A 19016-nucleotide genomic window follows, 5' to 3' on the forward strand; every position below is an offset into this window, starting at 1 on the left:
ATTTCCCACTTTCGAAGACCTGGACGACGATTTACTAACCAAATGGGAGGAAACACTCACCACCAACTCCAACACTTTGATATTAATTCTTATTGAAAATGCAGAACGCAAAATGAGCAAGCTACAAGCTGAGATAAGTGAACTCGAGAAGGAAATCGCAACTTTAGATCTAAAGGATGCTACAGAGAAAAACTACAAAATCATGAATGAAATTCTATTGAAACACCAAAATGAGATTAAAGAACGCAAGACAAGACAGATGAAAAGAGATGAAGCAGATTACCGAGAGGGCCGTGTTTTTACTTTTGCCAAAAGGTATGATCAGCTCATCAACAAAACAACACAGAACAACCAAACGGGCAGAGTTAATGCTTCTTCTATCTCTTCAAGCTCAACCTCACTGAACAGCATCCCCAACAGCGACAATGAATCGGAAGACCAAGCAACGACTCCCTCAACAGCTGGATCATCATCAGCCCCATTAGGCGCTTCCGGAGTAATACTTTTTTTTCACGAAATACAGACTATCAGAAGGGAGACACGCTCACGACCAAATACCATCACAAGAAGACCCGAAGAGGCAACAGAGCCGGCAAAAGACGGCTACAAGGAGAGGCTCAGATCAGGGAACAAGAAGTAATAGACACCAACAAGAACGAAGTTCAGGTGGTCAACCTATCATCCAAACAATTAGACACTAATGCAATCTCATTACTGAGCAAAGGACTCAACTTCAACCCCCATGAACGAGGGTACCCCTGCAGAGCCAAAATTGATCTCTTTAAATTTATCCGGGGCTTGAAATTGAAGAAACATTTCTCTGATCAATATGAAATCCCTGCGCCAATCACCCAAAGGTCTCATGGAGAACACAATGAGACACTGAGTATAAGTGATGTACAAGTAACCCATTTACTTCTATCCATAACTGACTTTGATGACTCCCCAGACTCCTTTGAGAATCTCTTGCATAACTTAGAACTTAAAACAAACCTAACAATTGAAAGCGGACTTAAAAACAAATCCAAATGGGTACCATCACTACCAAGTGGTAACCTAGTAGACATATTTTACAACAAAGGGCTATGTGATATTGAAAAACATGAAAAAAGACTTTAAAAAAAACAAAAATAGATCTCGTGATCATCATCAGTTCATTATCCGATAATGATCATTCAATTTTCCATGAAGAGGACGGCCCTCAGTTAGCGTAAATGATCATCCCAGTGATCCGTAGGTTTCTCTAAGTAGGGTATTTACTCATCAAGTGGCTCTTCAGTTCTCGTTTGAATGTTACTGTATTTTGAATCTTCCTGATGTTTGGAGGGAGTGAGTTCCAGATTCTGGGGGCAGCTCCGGAGAATGCTCGGTTGTAGGTCTTTCTCTTGTGGAAAAAGGCTGGTCGTAATAGCAAATCTTTTGCGCTTCTAGTTGTTCTGTTACCTCCTGAGAGCTTAAGTTTCTTGGCTAGGTATCTAGGCGTGTTGTAGTGAACCGCTTTATGCGTAATATAGGCCATCTTCATTTGAATTCTAGCCTCGTAAGGTAGCCAGTTTAGTGCTTTCAGGTGAGGAGATATGTGATCGAATTTCTTTGTTCCCGTAATGAGTCTCGCCGCTGCGTTGAGGCAGGCTTTTAGTGGTGTTGTGGATGTTTTCGGCAGGCCCGCTAATGTGGTGCAGCCGTATTCGATCCTCGAGATGACTAGTGATTGGATAGCCAGTTTTAGATCTGTCTCAGAGATAAAGGGTTTCAGTTTTTTTAAGTAATTCAAGTGGAAGCGGGCGCTCTTGGCCATTGAGTTAATATGGTTTTTCATGTCGAGGTTATCATCTAGTGTAATTCCTAGTGATTTGGCTGAGTTAACTAGGGTTGGGGTGCAGTTTAGCGCTGTCACCAATTTAGTCCACTCTTTAACTTCAGATTGGCTCCTTGTCGGTGAAATTAGCAGGAATTCTGTTTTCTGGGCGTTTAGTTTCAGATGGTTCATTGTTAACCATCGCAAAGCTCTCTTTAGTGTCTTGTTCATTAAGTCAATGTCCTCAAGGGAGGCGATCTTTATGTATAGTTGCGTGTCGTCTGCATACATATGATAGGATACCTGTGATTTTTGAAGGATCTCCGTGAGAGGTTCTACATACAAGTTGAATAGATCTGGGGATAGCGTTGAGCCTTGTGGGACCCCGATTGCATTGGGGCTCGGGGAAGAGATTGCTTGGTTAACCAGGAATCGCTGAGTCCTGTTCTGTAGGAAAGAATTGAACCATTTCAGCATGTTTCCAGACAAACCCATCCTGTCTTGTAGTCTGGTCATTAGCACTTCGTGCTTTACCGTGTCAAATGCTGATGATAGGTCTAGGAGGATCAGTAGGCAAGTTTGATTTCGGTCTAGGGCTTGTAGGGCGTCATCGACAATATGCAGGATCGCAGTTTCAGTACTGTGCCCTGTTCTGAATCCTGATTGGCAATCGTCCAGTAGCGAGAATTTAGCGATGTGTTGACTCAGTTGGCCCTGCACGCATTTCTCAATGAGTTTAGCCAGTAGAGGGATGTTGGTCACTGGTCGATAGTTGTTCGGGTCTGTTGCATCAGCTGTCGGTTTTTTGAGGATGGGCATCACCTGCCCTGTTTTTAGGCAGTCAGGGAGGGTTCCTTGTGCAAGAGAGGCGTTTATTATCTCGGTCCAGATCGGAACTAGAGTGTGGCTGATTTCTCTTACACACTTTCCTGGTAGAGGGTCTTGATAGTGGTTGTTCGATCTAAGTTCCGCCAGCGTTCTGGCGATCTTTTCCTGGTCGTATAATTCAAATGTGTCCCATTTTGCCTTATTTTTAGTTTGGAGACTCTCTGGTGAGATATTGGCCTCATTTTTAGGTGGAGGCAGTGCCCTAAGGTTAGTTGCTGCAATTGTGAGTTCAACTTCAAGCAATTTAGATTTTTCCGTGAAAAATGAGGAGAATTCCTCGCAGCTTATGGGAGTTTTTGTATTCTCTAGAACCGTTTTGGCTAGTTTGTTTGACTGTTGTTTTAAAATCTCGAAGAGTTTTCGTGGTCTGTTTATGGCACTGTCCAATTCAGCTCTGATAAATTCTTTTTTGGAGTTGATTATTTTTTTGTTGTATTCTTTTCTTGATTTTCTGAGTGCTTTCAGCTCAGGGGAGGAGGGATGTTGTCTCCACCTCCTTTCGGCCATTCTCAGTTTGCGCCTGTCCTCATTCAGTGATTCATTAAACCAAGGATTTTTTGGTTTCTCTGATACTTTTTTCAGTTTTTGGGGCATGGTGTCATTGACAATATTACCGATCGAGGTTATGTAGTGATCTGTCAGCTCATTGACATTTTGCTTATTGTTGGGTGGCTTCAGGTCTTTCTCACACCTTTCAACCAGTAGTTCAGTATTAGCCTCTTTTGTGTCTCGGATCAGTTTCTTGAGCTTGCGTGGTTGCACGGTCCTGCCCTTTGTCATTGTAGGTATCGTGAATGTTATGATGTGATGGTCAGACCAGTCACATGGGTCTATAGCAAGGATAGATGCCTCATCCTTTCTTGAGATAATCCAGTCTAAGGTCGCTCCTTGTGAGTGAGTGGGTTGGTTGCAAGCTTGTACAAGTTTTAGCTCACTGAGGAAGTCTTTAAGCGAGTTGACCAGTTTATCACCGCCGTCATTCCAATGGAGGTTAAAGTCACCTAGGAATATGTTATTGGCGTCCGAGTTAGAGTTGGTCGTTATGATCTCCATCAGTTGTTCTGTGAACTTTGCGTTCTCTCCTGGTGGGTGGTAGAATGTATGCAGTTTGCAGCTTTGATTCTTTGGTGTTCTCACATTAATACCAAGGTATTCACAGGATTCTAAGGGGTCAGATTGGAATTGGCAGACCTCGATCTCTGACCGGTGAATGCAAGCTATGCCTCCTCCCACATTCCTTGGTCTGTCTAGCCTGACGATGTTATATTGTGGAGGTATTAAGAGATCCATGGTAGGAGATGATGATTCATTGAGCCATGTTTCCGTGAGGATGGCCAGGTCAATTTCCTTATTGATGATGAGGGCGGCTATGTCTGCTGCATGTTTAGTTGCCGAACGACAATTAAGTAGAAGGCAGTTCAGGGGTTTCTGTGATTTAACGGGTTTTCCATTATCCGATTCGAATGCAATTAGCTGAATATGTTGTAGATTTTGGTGAATTGCTTTCCTGTCATTCTTTCTGGACGTTCTACTTGAGTCAATAGGTACTGTTTTGATATTCTCCTCCTTACTACGGGCAGGTTGTTCATAAGACCTGAGTAAGGCCAGAGTTTCTTCATTTGACAAGGGCTTGGTCCTGTTAGGTGAAATTCACCAGTCATATAAGCACCTCCTGTGTCTCCTTTTTGGATGTAGAACTCTACATAAAGAATAACACCCTTCACAGCCGCATGTACCGCAAAGAGACAGCATGCAATGCGATTTTGCACGCAGAGAGTTCACACCCGAGTCATCAAATCAATACAATCCCATATGGAGAATTCACCCGCGCAAGAAGAAATTGTAGTGACAATGAGGAATTTGAAGTCTGTATACAGGACATGTCCCAACGTTTCTTCAAAAGAGGATATAAACCCCAGATCCTAAGGAAAGCAGAAAAAAGGATCAAACAAACTGACAGACAAACTATACTCACAACAAAACTGACAAAAACAAATGACAAACAACCGGTCAGGTTAATCCTAGAGTATAACGAAATGAGCACCGTAGTAAAAAAGTCCATGAACAAACACTGGGATATTCTATTGGCGGATAAATCATTGCGACACACCATCTCGACCAGACCACAGATAACCTATCGAAGAGGGAAAACACTCAGGAATAGACTCTGTCCTACTGTACCAAAGGGCACGAGCAATGCCCTATGGCTAACTGAAAAATCAAAAGGCTTCTACAGATGTGGCAATTGCGGCATGTGCAGCAAAGCAAAACATGGGACAAAGTCCTTTAAAGGCTATCTTAAACAACAATTTACCATCAAAACCAATATCAACTGCAGTACCAGATACACAGTGTATATCATCGAATGCACATGTCACAGCATATACATTGGGAGTTCAATCAGACCCCCTAAGAGAACGAATTAGAGAACATGCCCGAGCCATTCTACAACAAGATGCACGATACCCTATGGCGACCCACGTGGCCACCTGTGCATCACAAGGCACTACTAAGAATTTCTGCTTCTATGGCATAGATGTAACAGAGGCATATGTAAGGGGTGGTAACCGTGAATTAAGACTGAGACGCCAAGAAGCCATTTGGATAATGCATCTTCATACAATCAAGCACGGCCAAAACACCGATAACGAGCTTCACTACTTCCTGGGCACATAGTCCACCAACTACTGCCCCCAAGAAGTACAAGAACTATCTGCTACCAAAACAATCACATACACAACTGAAAACAAAGAACTATTGTGTCTCAAGAAAAAGGCAGAATCCAATGTTAATTAAATGTAGTTCCCTGGACTAACTGATACTTATACAGACAATTTCTATGTTACTGTGCTCTCTAATTTTGATTTTGGAACCTTTCCAAACATTTTCTTTTTGATATGTATGTTCTCTTAGATCCATTTCGAATATGTCTGTCATTTCCCCTATTTCTTTGACTATGCTCTCCATGTTCAAAACCTTTCATAAGCATTGTCTTGTTAATATATAATTGTAGTTAGATTCTATTTTAATATGTTGTCTATTTCTACTATCATATAATTTTTTCATAAACCTTCTGCCTTTCATCTCTGTGACATACTTTCTTTTATCCTCTTCACTTCATTATTGCCCATTTTTCAACCTATCACCACCCTGTCCTAAACACTGCCAAACCTTCTTACTTACTCCATTTAGACTACTCCCACCGCCAAATCCTTTTCTCAGTTTTTTGGGACTTATCCCAGAATAAAGACACCAGACGCGACACAGTCTGTCTTTTATCTCCTTTCACTCACTAGTCCTGAATACACTTAGCAGTCTAGTTGTTTTTCTGAACCCGGTCCTCCGTACAGCCCTCAAATAGAACGTACTTTCTGCACTTCCGGGTCTTCACCATACCCGGCGAGACCCGTTTCCAAACCAAACCTGAATGACATCGAACCCCAGGTAAGACGCTGTCTCAGCCCCACTTGATCTGCCCTCAGCAGACTTCGTCAATAGACGTGTTTTGGGCGACAATTTTGCGTAACACGCAATGTACCTCTTTATTTTTCCAAAGATGTGACCCAAAAGAACGTTGACTCTACTCACTGCATTACCCGCCGTTTTTCACCATTTTGCATATTGACCAAGACGTATATCCTTATTTAACCACGCCCTGCGTAAATACCCGATCAGGACCGGGTCGGAATTCTCACCGTTCCACCGGTGAGCTTTGTATTTTTTCCTACTGACTGTCCAAAATTCTGAGTACGCTAGTGTATGAAACCATTCACCTCCCCATATCCTTTAATTAAGAATGTTTTCCGTATTTTCACTTTTCAGACCACGTTCCTCATGCTCATTTGACAGGTACCGTTTTTCTTGTTATATATATGCCAACAACACTATCGGCACAACCTACGTGTAAACTGTGTTTATTCTCTTTTCTCATTTGTCTTTTTCTTTACCTATGAACCTCCGTTTTTAACTTCTATCCTCGACCCGAGGAGATCCAAATACAATGTCAAAATGCTATCCTGTTCGCCAAATATGATACCAAATGTTATTGTAAATTCAATTATGTGAACGGCCAAACAGTATTGTTACTCAATGTGTATTGAAACAGTCAACAATTAACCCCACAAAGATTGTTCGCGAATCACTTGGTCCAGAATAGCAACTTTTAAATTATATATACAAACGACATATCAATATGATCATTTAAAATATGAGCATAAGACCAATTACAAACCCTGCATATACGAAAGGGTTTTTTTCCACTCCCTTTTGACAATTCTCACAACGATCGCATAAGGGAGAGTAATATCGGTAATAATGCGGTCCTTTTCTATTACAAGGATATCGCTTTTCGATAAAAAATTTTTATAGCCTATACTGAAATTCTCACTCATAGATAATTACCATTTACCGACATCACACCCAAAGTGCATATTCAGCACACACTTCCTTCACCCTCAGCCTATGCTGTACAATTTGGGTAAACTGCAATATACTTAAAGACAAGACAACACATTTAATAAGTGGTTTTTTGAAGCTAACACCGTTAGTCTCAACACACCTTACAATACTTAATACAACTGCAACTTTTTACTTGAGACATATTTTACTTTTTCCTGACAAACAGTAGCTAACATGAGCAAAAAAATAACTATATGGATAAATAAATATTCACAAAAGACAGGAAGAGATTATTTCCATCTTTTCACAAATCTTGACCAGTAGCTATGCTCTAAATTGTAAATTATAATATTTTGTGTTGATTTATTGACCAGTAGCTATGCTCTAAATTGTAGAAGAGATTATTTCCATCTTTTCACAAATCTTGACCAGTAGCTATGCTCTAAATTGTAAATTATAATATTTTGTGTTGATTTAATGACCACACCATCACCGTCTTTTTCTATTCTTTCCTGGTACTTTCACCTGTTTTACACGCTGCACTTTCATTTCCAAATTCAGGTGTCACCACCCACTGAACTGTTTTGTCTCTTAATTCGCAGAATAGTACCCAGGTTATCCGTTTAAGCCAATACTGTCAAAGCGAATTCGCAGAATAGTACCCAGGTTATCCTTTTAAGCCAATATTGCCAAAGCGTTGAAATGTTGATAAATGCTCAGTTTCCTCCCCCTCTGTTTTTCTTTACTCAATAATGAATGTCAATGCTTATTGTGCATCGCCTTTTTGATAAAATGAATACTATTAGTTTTTCTGTACTCACCCACTTAGGGTGACTGGTTACTTATTTCCACTCACTAAGTGTCACAAATTGTATTTTTGTACTTTCACTTCCCCCTCATTTTCGGTTACCACACACACACCAAAACACTCCCCCCCCCCTTTTTCTCCACAGACCACTGGCGCTGCTATCCTTCTATCCCTTTTCTTTCTCCTCTCCCATGTGTTCTGTCACTATCCATGCTAGTACTCACTTCCCCTCCTTTTGTCTCACCCCCAGCCCTGAAGAGTCACGGGTTAACTCCCTGCTTGACGAAACACGTGTCGGCTGGTTTCATGTTCTAGAAAACTTTATTGCAAAAAATAAAAAAAACGACACGAAAAGAACACATCCGTGGTACTCCTTTTTCAACATTTGTTGGTGATGATTGATACCACATTAAATTGTTGTGTGCATTGGCTTTCTGCTTACAAGCAGCACCAATTGGTGGTCCAGGTCTGCCTCATTCAAAATCGGTGGCGGAGCACGCCTACCGCGTTTTTCAAAATTGCATTATGCCACCGCAATCATCGTTCCCATTGGCTTTAGGGCATGCCCCATGGTGGTGATACACTGCAGGGGCATGGTGTGCGGTACCGCAATGGAACATCTTTCAAAATCATCCAATGACTGCCTCCGCAGTGGCGGAGCACGCCTACCGCGATTTTCAAAATTGCATCATGCCACCGCAATCATCCTTCCCTTTGACTCTAGGGCATGCTCCATGGCGGTGATACACCGCCGGGGCCCGGCAGTAGCTACCATGATTTGTGGGCCATACAATGACATGAGGCACCGCGATATGTGTGGCAGAGCATGCCAACTGCCATTTGGGCAAGTCTCCATGTCAATGACTACCGCACCTGTGTGAATGGGGGGTGCTGGTGACACACCGCTGGTGCCAGGTGGTAGCTTCCGTGATTTGGATGGCAGAGCATGCCAACCACCATTTGGGCATGTCTCCATGCCGATGACTACCGCACCTGTGTGAATGGGAGGTGCTGGCGACACACCACTGGAGCCAGGCGGTACCTACCCCGATTTGTGGGCCATACAATGACATGAGGCACAGCAATTTGGGTGGCAGAGCATGCCAACCCCCATTTGGGCATGTCTCCATGCCAATGACTACCCCATCTGTGTGAATGGGGCGTGTTGGTGACACACCTCTGGGGCCAGGCGGTGCTTCCGCAATTTGGGATTCAGAGCATGCCAACCACCATTTGGGCATGTCTCCATACCAATGACTACCGCACCTGTGTGAATGGGTGTGCTGGTGACACACCATTGGGGCCAGGCGGTAGCTTCTGTGATTTGGGTGGTGGAGCATGCCAACCGCCATTTGGGCATGTTTCCATGCCAATGACTACCGCACCTGTGTGAATGTGGGGTGCTGGTGACATACCGCTGGTGCCGGGCACTAGCTTCCGTGATTTGTGGGCCATACAATGACATGAGGCACTGTGATATGTGTGGCGGAGCATGCCAACCGCCGTTTGGGCATGTGTCCATGCCAATGACTACTGCACCCGTGTGAATGGGGGGTGCTCGTGACACACCGCTGGGGCCAGGCGGTAGCTTCCGCAATTTGGTGGCCATACAATGGCAATGGCCATCTGGCACACATCAACAGTGCACACTGGCCACATGGTCAAGGGCACATCATCGTGCACACAATGCCAATGTCCCATTGGGTCCACTGGTGACTACACATGCCATGTTTGTGTATTGTGTCATAGATTGGTCTGTACTCCCTCACATGTCACTTATGAATTAGATGGTTGATGAGGCAGGACAGTGTTGTAGTGGACTCTACAATGTGTACACATGTCAATGTGTTGAGGTGCAGTGATAATTACGTCAATGCTCGTCTCACTGTATGATGTGATTACTTGCATGGCCTCTTCTGTCTGCTCATTTATGCATTTGTCATTTCAGTGTCAACTGTGGTCATTGTGTTGTGGATGTGTGCCAGGTTGAAATGATGCATAGAGGTGTGACAGGTACAGCAGCTAAGTATGAGCCAGTGTTGTTGACTTGTCACACATTGGCTGGATGTCATGCTCCCAGGCGGGCACATGTGAAATGTTGCCATTTCACAATGTGCATTCACTTTGACCTATGTGGTGATTGAGTTACTTGTGTATTGTAATTAGAGAGGTGTGCTCTTTGTGTAGCTCAATCGTACACACATGTAAGGTGGTGTTTCACTCAATTATTGATTAGGTCATTGTTTTCGCTGTGTCATCCAGACAGTGATATGCTGTGCACATCTCCTGATGGATTGCATTGACATGTGTCCACTTTCATCTCAACTAGGAGGAGGCCAAATCTGCTTTGTCACTTGACAGTGCTGGAGGACATGGAGGATCATCCGCAAATTCCGTCTTGATAGAGCCACCATGAAAACCCTTTGTGATATGTTGAAGACCCGCCTGCAGCCTCGCAGGCCATATCCAACAGCTTTCACCCCAACCAAGTGATGGCAGCCCTTCATTTTTTTGCAACTGGATCGTTCCAGGAGACAGTGGCCAGCACTGGTGGGATGTCTCAACCAATGTTCTGCATGGTGCTGCGTGATGTTCTGTTTGCCATGATGATATACAGGAACAGATATATACATTTCCCCAGGGGTGCAGAATTGCCAGCAGTGCAGACTTCTATCCCCTTGGGCAAATCCCCCATGTTGCTGGTGCCATTGATTGCACACATGCCGGTCTTGTGCCACCAAAGGCAAGTGAGCACATATTCAGGAATCGCAAACATCACCACTCCATTAATGTGAAAGTGGTGTGCCTGGCAGGTATGATCATCTCGCATGTATGTGCCAGATAATTCCCTGGCTCAGCATATGACTCCTACATCCTGCGGAACAGCATTGTGCCCCGGCTGATGGCTAATCTGCTTCCTGAGCGTGCATGGATTGTGGATGAGTATGCCTAGTCGTATGGTGTCCTGGGTGTGTGACCTGCCTGCCCTCTGCCTGTGCAACATTGCAGTGTCTATTTGTCATACCTAGGTGATTCTGCATATCCCAACCGTCCATGGCTGCTGAGCCCACTACGGAATGACTAACAAAAACGGGCTCGGCTGTTCCTGAGGAAGAAGAAGGGTACGGTCAGTAAGGGGAAGAAAAAGAGAGGGTAGTGCTCTGTGGAGGGCTACCCTGGGTATCCAATTTGTTGGAATTAATGGCCTCACACACTCTTGCGAGTGTCATGCTTCATCATTGGCGGTTGCTCCTCGTAGGGCAGGCGGTGCAATGCCCTACGGGCTCACCTCATAGAGAGGCTCTTTATCGGAGATCTTTTTTCCAACAGCCTGTGGGCTAAGTGCAAGTGAGGGGCCAGGGAGAGAATGGATAGTGTAGGGAGGTGATTTAAAATATAGCACGAGAGACCGGAGATCAATTTATTCTGGTGGTTCCCATGCTATATGTTAAAAACAGTGGGTAGCCTATGATCGCCAGAAATTAGGATTCCGTATCACGATCTAGGACTACAATTCGTATCGTGAGGTCAACATGTTTCTCGCTTATGCAATTATGCTGCGATTCTTCAGGACCTAATAATATACATCTATCGCAAAGGAATGACCTAGTAAAGTGTCAACCAATAATACATTTAACTTCCTGTTGTACTACCTGCATTGGACTGCTCTTGCCTAGAGGAGACAAAAGAGAGAATTACCAAAATACAGAGACAACAAGTGCCCTTTTTGACCGTGAACACGCTGTGGTTTATGTGGAAAAAGTGACTCTGTGGCAGTGACATATTGTGCACAGTGACCAGCTAGTATTAACTATAATCACAATACCACATACCACAACATTCAAGAGTAAAATTTATAAAAACAGAAGTTTTAACTAAAAGAAGCAGCAGTTTCTTCATAGTTACTGATTCACAATCCTACAATGGGGTACTCTATTACTCACCTAAAGGTCAAGGAGTACGGGTGTCAACAGTACCCGGTAGGTGTGACTTCAAGGGGGAGAACCAAAAGGGGTTTAATGGCTATAAGGGAGACAAGTACACGTAAATTCGCATTGTCAGTGATCCTTAAATGCCTATTACTTTCAAGAAAATAGTCTGGTTCTCTGGGTGTGATATAAAAATGGGCGAGCGCGCGCCTCATGAATCATACTCATCATGTTGGGCCAAATCCTCTGTTTCACACTACTAGGTGATCACATTCATATCGCCAAAACTCGCAGCAGTATTGTGCAACCTGTGTGGTAGCCTGTGTAGTGACAGCTAATGAGCAACCAGGATCAAAAGGTGGAGCAAAATACAATATAAAGGGGGAGTTTTAATTAATTCCTTAAGCTCTCAGTGCCTAGTTAGAAGTCAGGTATTGAAGCTAAATAGCGGCATGTAAACCGACAACCAGTGAGGTCTTGTGCACACTTCAGTAGCTCGCGGTGACTGTGCCTGACCCCCATATTTTGTCAGGTCTGCTCCGTTCACTTGACACACCCCAAGCGCTTTCAAAGTAACAAAACAGCCCTGATTACGGCTCACTTGTATCAGCGTCAGAAGCACCGCGTAGACTGTTCCCGACCCCCATTGTGATCAGGTCAGCTCCCTTAACACAACAACACAGGCGCGCTGCAATTAACTAAAGCCCTGGTAGCGGGTCATTGCAGGCAGTTTCAAAAGTCCCCCTGTAGCTGAGGAGTCGCAAGTGAAGGTTACTTACTACTCGAGGCCTTAGTCAGAGTTGCTGTGCCTACCCATCGCTACCGGGATCCGGATAGTGACGGGTCACGGTGTTCCAGTGATTTTTAATGTTTGTTTGGGGCGTTACCAACTCGCCTAGCATGTCACGTGACTCGCAGTGTTAGCATGGGGCCATCTTAGAACGGGTCAATGTTCAGTGGTATGCATGCTTAGGTATATGTATACAGAGGTGAATCAATGTTGAGTACGTTGTTGTTCTTATGCCTTATCTATTGGTTTGATATTTATCAAAGTTTATCGATGGAGCATGACCATTAAGTGTCTCTGTGTGTTGAAAGGCACTTCGTTATTGATCCAGTCTTAATAGTCATATTAATGAATATTTCAGACTACAATTTGGTGGGGTCATGAGGAGGTTCAGTTATGGATATAGGGTAAGGGTTTGATATTAAGACCCATGCTGTGGACTCTCAGTACTAGGCAGGTTGTTATATCATTAAAATCATAGACTACTCCACGGAATGTCCTCATTAAGTCCCCGTCTGTCTGAGGACAACCTGTGTATCCACCTCTGTTCCTTGTGAAATAAATTCTGTTTGGATTTGTTGTTAGGGATCTCAAGGATGAGCCATCTTATGTTATGTTATGTTATGTTATGTTATTTATATTTTTATAGCGCACAGCTGCCCCAGCAAAGGGGCGTCCTGGCGCTTTGACAGACACTATAACATAACACACAAAAAAAGAAAAGGAAATTAACCAGACACAGGAAACAGGAAAGTTTTAATCGCCTGCCTAAAGGCGAGCAAGTCTTCAAGAGCTCGGATGTGTACCGGGAGCGAATTCCATAGACCTGCCGCTAGCACCCTAAAGGAGCGGCCACCCATTCTGCTCAGTTTAAAGCGTGGACAAACAGCCAGGTGAAGCCCCTCCGATCTCAAGGATCTCGAGGGAATATAGGGCGTGAGTAGGTTGGCAAGCGCCGGCGGCGAAGAAGATTTCAAAATTTTAAAGGCCAGACACAGCGCTTTGAACTTGATTCGCTGTCTGACCGGGAGCCAATGTAAGGCCGTGATGGTACCAGACACTGAGCAATGTCTGGGGAGGCCCACAATGGCCCGTGCCGCGGCGTTTTGTACCCTTTGGAGCCTAGAGGCCTCCGCTTGATTCACCCCTAACAACAGTGAGCTGCCGTAGTCCAGCCGAGATAGTATTGAGGCCTGGACCACAAGCTGTCTGGTAGGGGGATCAAAGTACTTTAGAACCGGCCTCGTACCCCGCAGAATGCCATAGCACGTGGCAGCCACCTTCTTGGTGTGGTCCCTGAAGGTGAGCGCCGAGTCCAACCAGATTCCTAAATTTCTCACTCCAGCAGCTGGAATAGGAGTGACACCTAACTCTGATGGCCACCACTGGTTACCCCATAGCTCAGCGTGCTTCCCTAGTACCAACACCTCCGTTTTGGTGGCATTCAACTGAAGGCAGTTGGTGCGGAGCCAGCTTGCTACTGCCACGAGACCCGCACAGAATCTGGGGGCCTCCACCTCAGGGTCTCCACTAAGTGTCACCGCTAGCTGTGTGTCGTCCGCATATGAGGCCATCGTAAGACCCCACTGTTTGACGACATCAGCCAACGGTTTCACATAGAGGTTGAACATTGTAGGGCTCAACGAGGATCCCTGTGGTACCCCCAGCTCCAGGGGATAGGTGGCGGATTGGCCAGGTGGTATAGCCACTTTAAAGGAACGATCCGCCAGAAAAGACCGAAACCACTGGAGAGCGACATCCGTCACTCCCGCCTCCTGTAAGCGTTGGATCAGTATATGGTGGGACACAGTATCGAAGGCAGCGCTTAGATCTAATAGTAAAAGCGCTGCAGTATGACCTGAGTCCAATACCTGGCGAAGATGTTCCGTGAGGTAGAGTAATGCCGTCTCGGTACTGTGTCCCGACCGGAAGCCGTTCTGACTGGGATCCAAAATCTGGTTGCGAGCCAGATGCTCAGACAGAACAGAGTTGACGTGGGCTTCTGTTACTTTAGCAATCCAAGGCAACAGGGAAATAGGTCGATAATTTTCTGGCAACCGGGGGTCAGAGTTAGCTTTTTTTAGTATAGGAGTGACCACTGCCTGTTTCCATGCCGTGGGTACCGTTCCACAGGACAATGACATATTGATGAGATTCAATATGGGGTCACGGCACAGCGGGGTAAGTGTGTTGATGAAAGCTGGCTTTAACGGGTCCGCAGGAGAACCTGACTTGACCTTGAGGCTGAACCTGTCAAAGGCCTCAATCGACAGTTCAGGTAACATAGCCAGGGACTCATGACCCATCGTATCAGGAACAGTAACCTCTCGATCCTGGTGGAGTGTGTCAAACCCTTGGTAGATTTTTTCCACTTTCTCCACAAAAAAGGAGGCCAATTTATCACAGTGGGAGTCTGTGCAAATCACCTCTGAGGTGGATCTATTTTTCATAAGGTCCTTCAGTACCTTGAAGATCAGTTTTGATGGATTGGGGCTGGTAGCAAATTTGTGAGCATAAAATGCGGCCCGTGTTCTGCAAATAGCTCTGTGGTAGAGCTTCAGCTCAGTAAAATACTGAGTTTTCAGAGCAGGGTCATAAGATCTTCTCCATTCCCTCTCTGTTTTTCGGCAAGATTTTTTCAAATCTGCGAGAGACTCATTATACCAGGGACTGGGTGTTTTTGTCCGGCCTTTCGACCACCGCAGAGGTATAAGAGAATCCAAGGCACCGGTAATCCAAGCGCAGAACTGTTGGTAACCTTGTTCCACATTAATAAAAGTGCTCAGAGGTTTCTGCTCCAGTATACTGTAGAACTCTTCAAGCGTAAGCTTGTGCCAAAGCCTTTTTAGGATAGGCCTGTCCATAGATATAAAAGGCTTATCATGGACCGGACAAAAGGCTTCTACTAGCAGATGATCAGTCCACCCCATCAACCTCGGATCTGACAACCTTAACCCGTCAATTGTGGAAAAAAAGGGGTCAAGAATATGGCCCCCTGAATGGGTTGGAAGGGTGACGAGCTGAGTAAGTTGGAGAGCTTCAAGATCCGCCACCAGAGAGCTCACAGTAGTGGATGACCCATTATCGAAATGGATATTGAGGTCCCCCAGGATGTTAAAATTGGCACAACCGAGCGCTATAGGACTGACCATATCGGCCAGTACGGACCTAAAGACAGAATCATTGCCGGGGGGACGGTAGACGAGCAACCCACTGAAAGTGAATTGATGGGAAAAAGCGACTTTGAAAATAGCACTTTCGCATGCGGGTAGTCCCGACGGCTTCCATTCAGCCGGAAAGCAGGATTTGACTGCCATAGCAATGCCACCACCTCTTGTGGTCCTATTGGAACTGAAGACGGTATAGTTCTGGGGGAATGCAAGATTCAATATGGCAGAGTCAGAGTCCTGAAGCCAGGTTTCTGTCATTAAAAAGACATCGGGATCCTCTTTCTCAATCAGATCATAAATGGACAAGTGGTGCTTTACTAGTGATCTGACATTTAGGCACCAGATACGAAGATCTCGAGATGCAACACATGTTCGTGTGACTGGAATGGCAGCTTCCAAGGAGCGGATTTTAGTAGGGCTCTTAAGTGACCAGCCTTTACAGGCACAGGGAGTCAGCAGTGTGGTTATGTTCTAAAAAGTGCCGGCACATCTTGGTGTTGGTTTTCTTACATCGGAAGTTGCTTCTATGTTCCGATATACGAATTTTCACCGGTCGAGTGGTCATACCCACATATTGTAGTTCACAAGGGCACTTGAGCAAGTAGATGCAATTGGAAGAGTTGCAGTTGGTATGGCTGCGAATTTCCCACGTGAACGTCTCTGTTAATTCGATGGACTTAGTGATGCTCGTAAAAGGACAAACACTGCAGGAGCTGCAGGGGTAGTGTCCCTTAACTGGGGGAAGTTGCCACAGTGTGTTCTGTTTGCGAACTGCACTTTGTTTAGGTCGGTGTGTACTAACATATCTTTTATGTTTTTTGACCTTTTGAAGGCAAACCTAGGAGTCTCTAGGGTGAGGTCTCCTGTATTAAGAATCTGCCAATGTCTCTTGATAATTTTCTTAAGTTCATTTGAGACAGGAGTGAAAGTTGTCACACAGGTCAGTAAATCATTGCCTTGTGAGCTTCGGGCATTGTCCTCCAGAAGGGCCTCTCTATGATTGTTCTGTGCCCGTTTCCGTGCCTTGTAGATCTCCCTAGTAGGGTAGCCTCTATCTTTCAGATTTCGAGAAAGAATGCTAGACTTGTTTCTGTAGTCTGTAAGGTTGGTGCAGTTGCGCCTAACCCGCAAAAACTGGCCGAAAGGAATCCCAGGACCCCGGCTGATGTCCGCTACAATGAGTTCCATGGGAGGACACGTCGTGTGGTGGAGCGTACTTTAGGTCTGCTTAAGTCATGTTTCCGCTGCCTGGACAAAACCGGAGATGCACTGACATACTCGCCCAGGGAGGTGTGTCAGATCGTAGTGGCATGCTGCATGCTCCACATCCTGGCCATTCGCAAGGAGATTCCCCTGCTACTGGATGATGATGAGGACCCAAGGCCCCGGCCTGCACACCAACCTGAGTCCAGTGATAAGGACAGTAGAGAGGAGGAAGGTGGTGACATGTGTCAACAGCTCATCACCCGCTACTTCACTTGAAGGTGGGTGACAATGTACAACATACCCATTGTCTGGTGATATTGCTTTTGTTGTGAAGTGGTATGTGCGAATTGTAACAACAGCCAGTTGTAACCTCAGCAGTGGTTGGCTATGTTACTGGGGTATGTCATTTGTGAACGTATACGGGATGTGTATGTTGACACTTGTTGCACATTGTGACGTCTGCATGTTGGGTTATGTATACGGTAGGTGTTGTGTAATGTCTGTGATGCCACACTCACACCAGTGATTGTTGTTCTGTTGTGTTTCCCTAGGCTCCTTAAACTGATGCTTGCCTACATACAGTACATACTCCAGATATGTTATGGACATGTTAGAGACTGTACATCCTGCACTAAAGACAGAGCTGACACAAAAAATGTGTGTAAGGTGTTCTATTTCCAAAGTTGACATGTGAGGGGGTGCACATTTACATTGAGGTGGTGTTGGAGCAGTGAGCTGACAGTCATTCCAAATGAGATGAAAGAGTAGTTACCACATTGATGTGGTGACCCAGTCCAACAGACAGATGCCATTCACAAGGCAGTGTGGGGAAGGACAGTCCAAACAGTCAATGAAGTGGTGAAGAGGGTTGCCATCAGGGCTGGCTCCGTGACTGGCGTTTGACAGGTGCTTTGCCTCCAGATACTCCCAGGCTCTTCTTAGGATGGCCCCTTGGTTGCTTGGCAGGAGTGGCCCTGCTGTGGTGCCAGTGGCGTCTGAAGACTCACCCCTCTCTGTGGCCACAGGGGAGGATGGTGAACTGTCAACCTGCAGCCCACCAGAGGGAGGTGGAGGTGTTGGTTGTTGTGCAGGCCTGTCCCTCAGTAACGCCACTTGCTGGCCCATGAGGTCCACCATTTGTCCAATGCGGGTGTCGATGGACCTCCTCAGCAGGATGAGCTCGCGTAACAGGTCATCCGATGAGCCACTTTGTCCCTGGGCCTGTTCGTATGCCCCAAGGACTCTGGTGATGTGTTCCAGGGATGGGGTCCCAGCATCCTGGTGTCTGGGGTGACCCTGGCCCTCCCACCTACCCTGCTGCCACGGACCTGTCGCCTTGCCACTGTGGGTCCACGTACTCTCTCTCTGCCGTCCTCAGTTGGGGATGTGGGGTGGTCATCCTCTGGGACAGGTAGGGTGTTGCAGGTGGCACTGGTGGTGGTGGTGGGTACACAGGCTGTAACAGCAGGGGTCAGCTGTGCAGTTGGTGTGGTGGTGGGGAGGATGGGGTCCTGGGACCTGTTGCTCCCTGGCACACAGATGGGCCTCGAGCTCATCATCCTGAAGATCCAGGGAGTCTACATCTGAGAGTCCATGTACCAGGGGGAGACTGGCTCTGCAGGTTGCTGGTGTTGTCCTCTGCAGTACGTTCTTGGTCACCTGTGGATTAGATGGGAAATGGTCATTGTAGTGCACTCCGGAAGCTTTGTGTTAGCTGTGTGTCATCCACTGTTTGTAACAGTACACAATTGACTGATCATCACATTGTTTACTATGCGCACTACTGTGCCTCCTGACATGATGCAGTGGTACATGCATTACTTGTCCATGGTGTGAGGTATCAATGCAGCTCGTGCAAAAATCATGTTCTCAGGGACCTGTTGCCATGTAGGGACCAGCACAACATGTTTTCATTGTTGACTCCTTGTTGATTTGTCTGACCTGGCAGACGTCACATCTGGCCATGTACTGTACATTGTATTCTCCTGCATACCTTTGTCCTGCCATGTGCATATCTTGATTTATAACTCCA

This window comes from Lissotriton vulgaris, chromosome 6, assembly GCF_964263255.1.
Source record: "Lissotriton vulgaris chromosome 6, aLisVul1.2, whole genome shotgun sequence".
Classification (NCBI taxonomy): Eukaryota; Metazoa; Chordata; class Amphibia; order Caudata; family Salamandridae; genus Lissotriton; species Lissotriton vulgaris.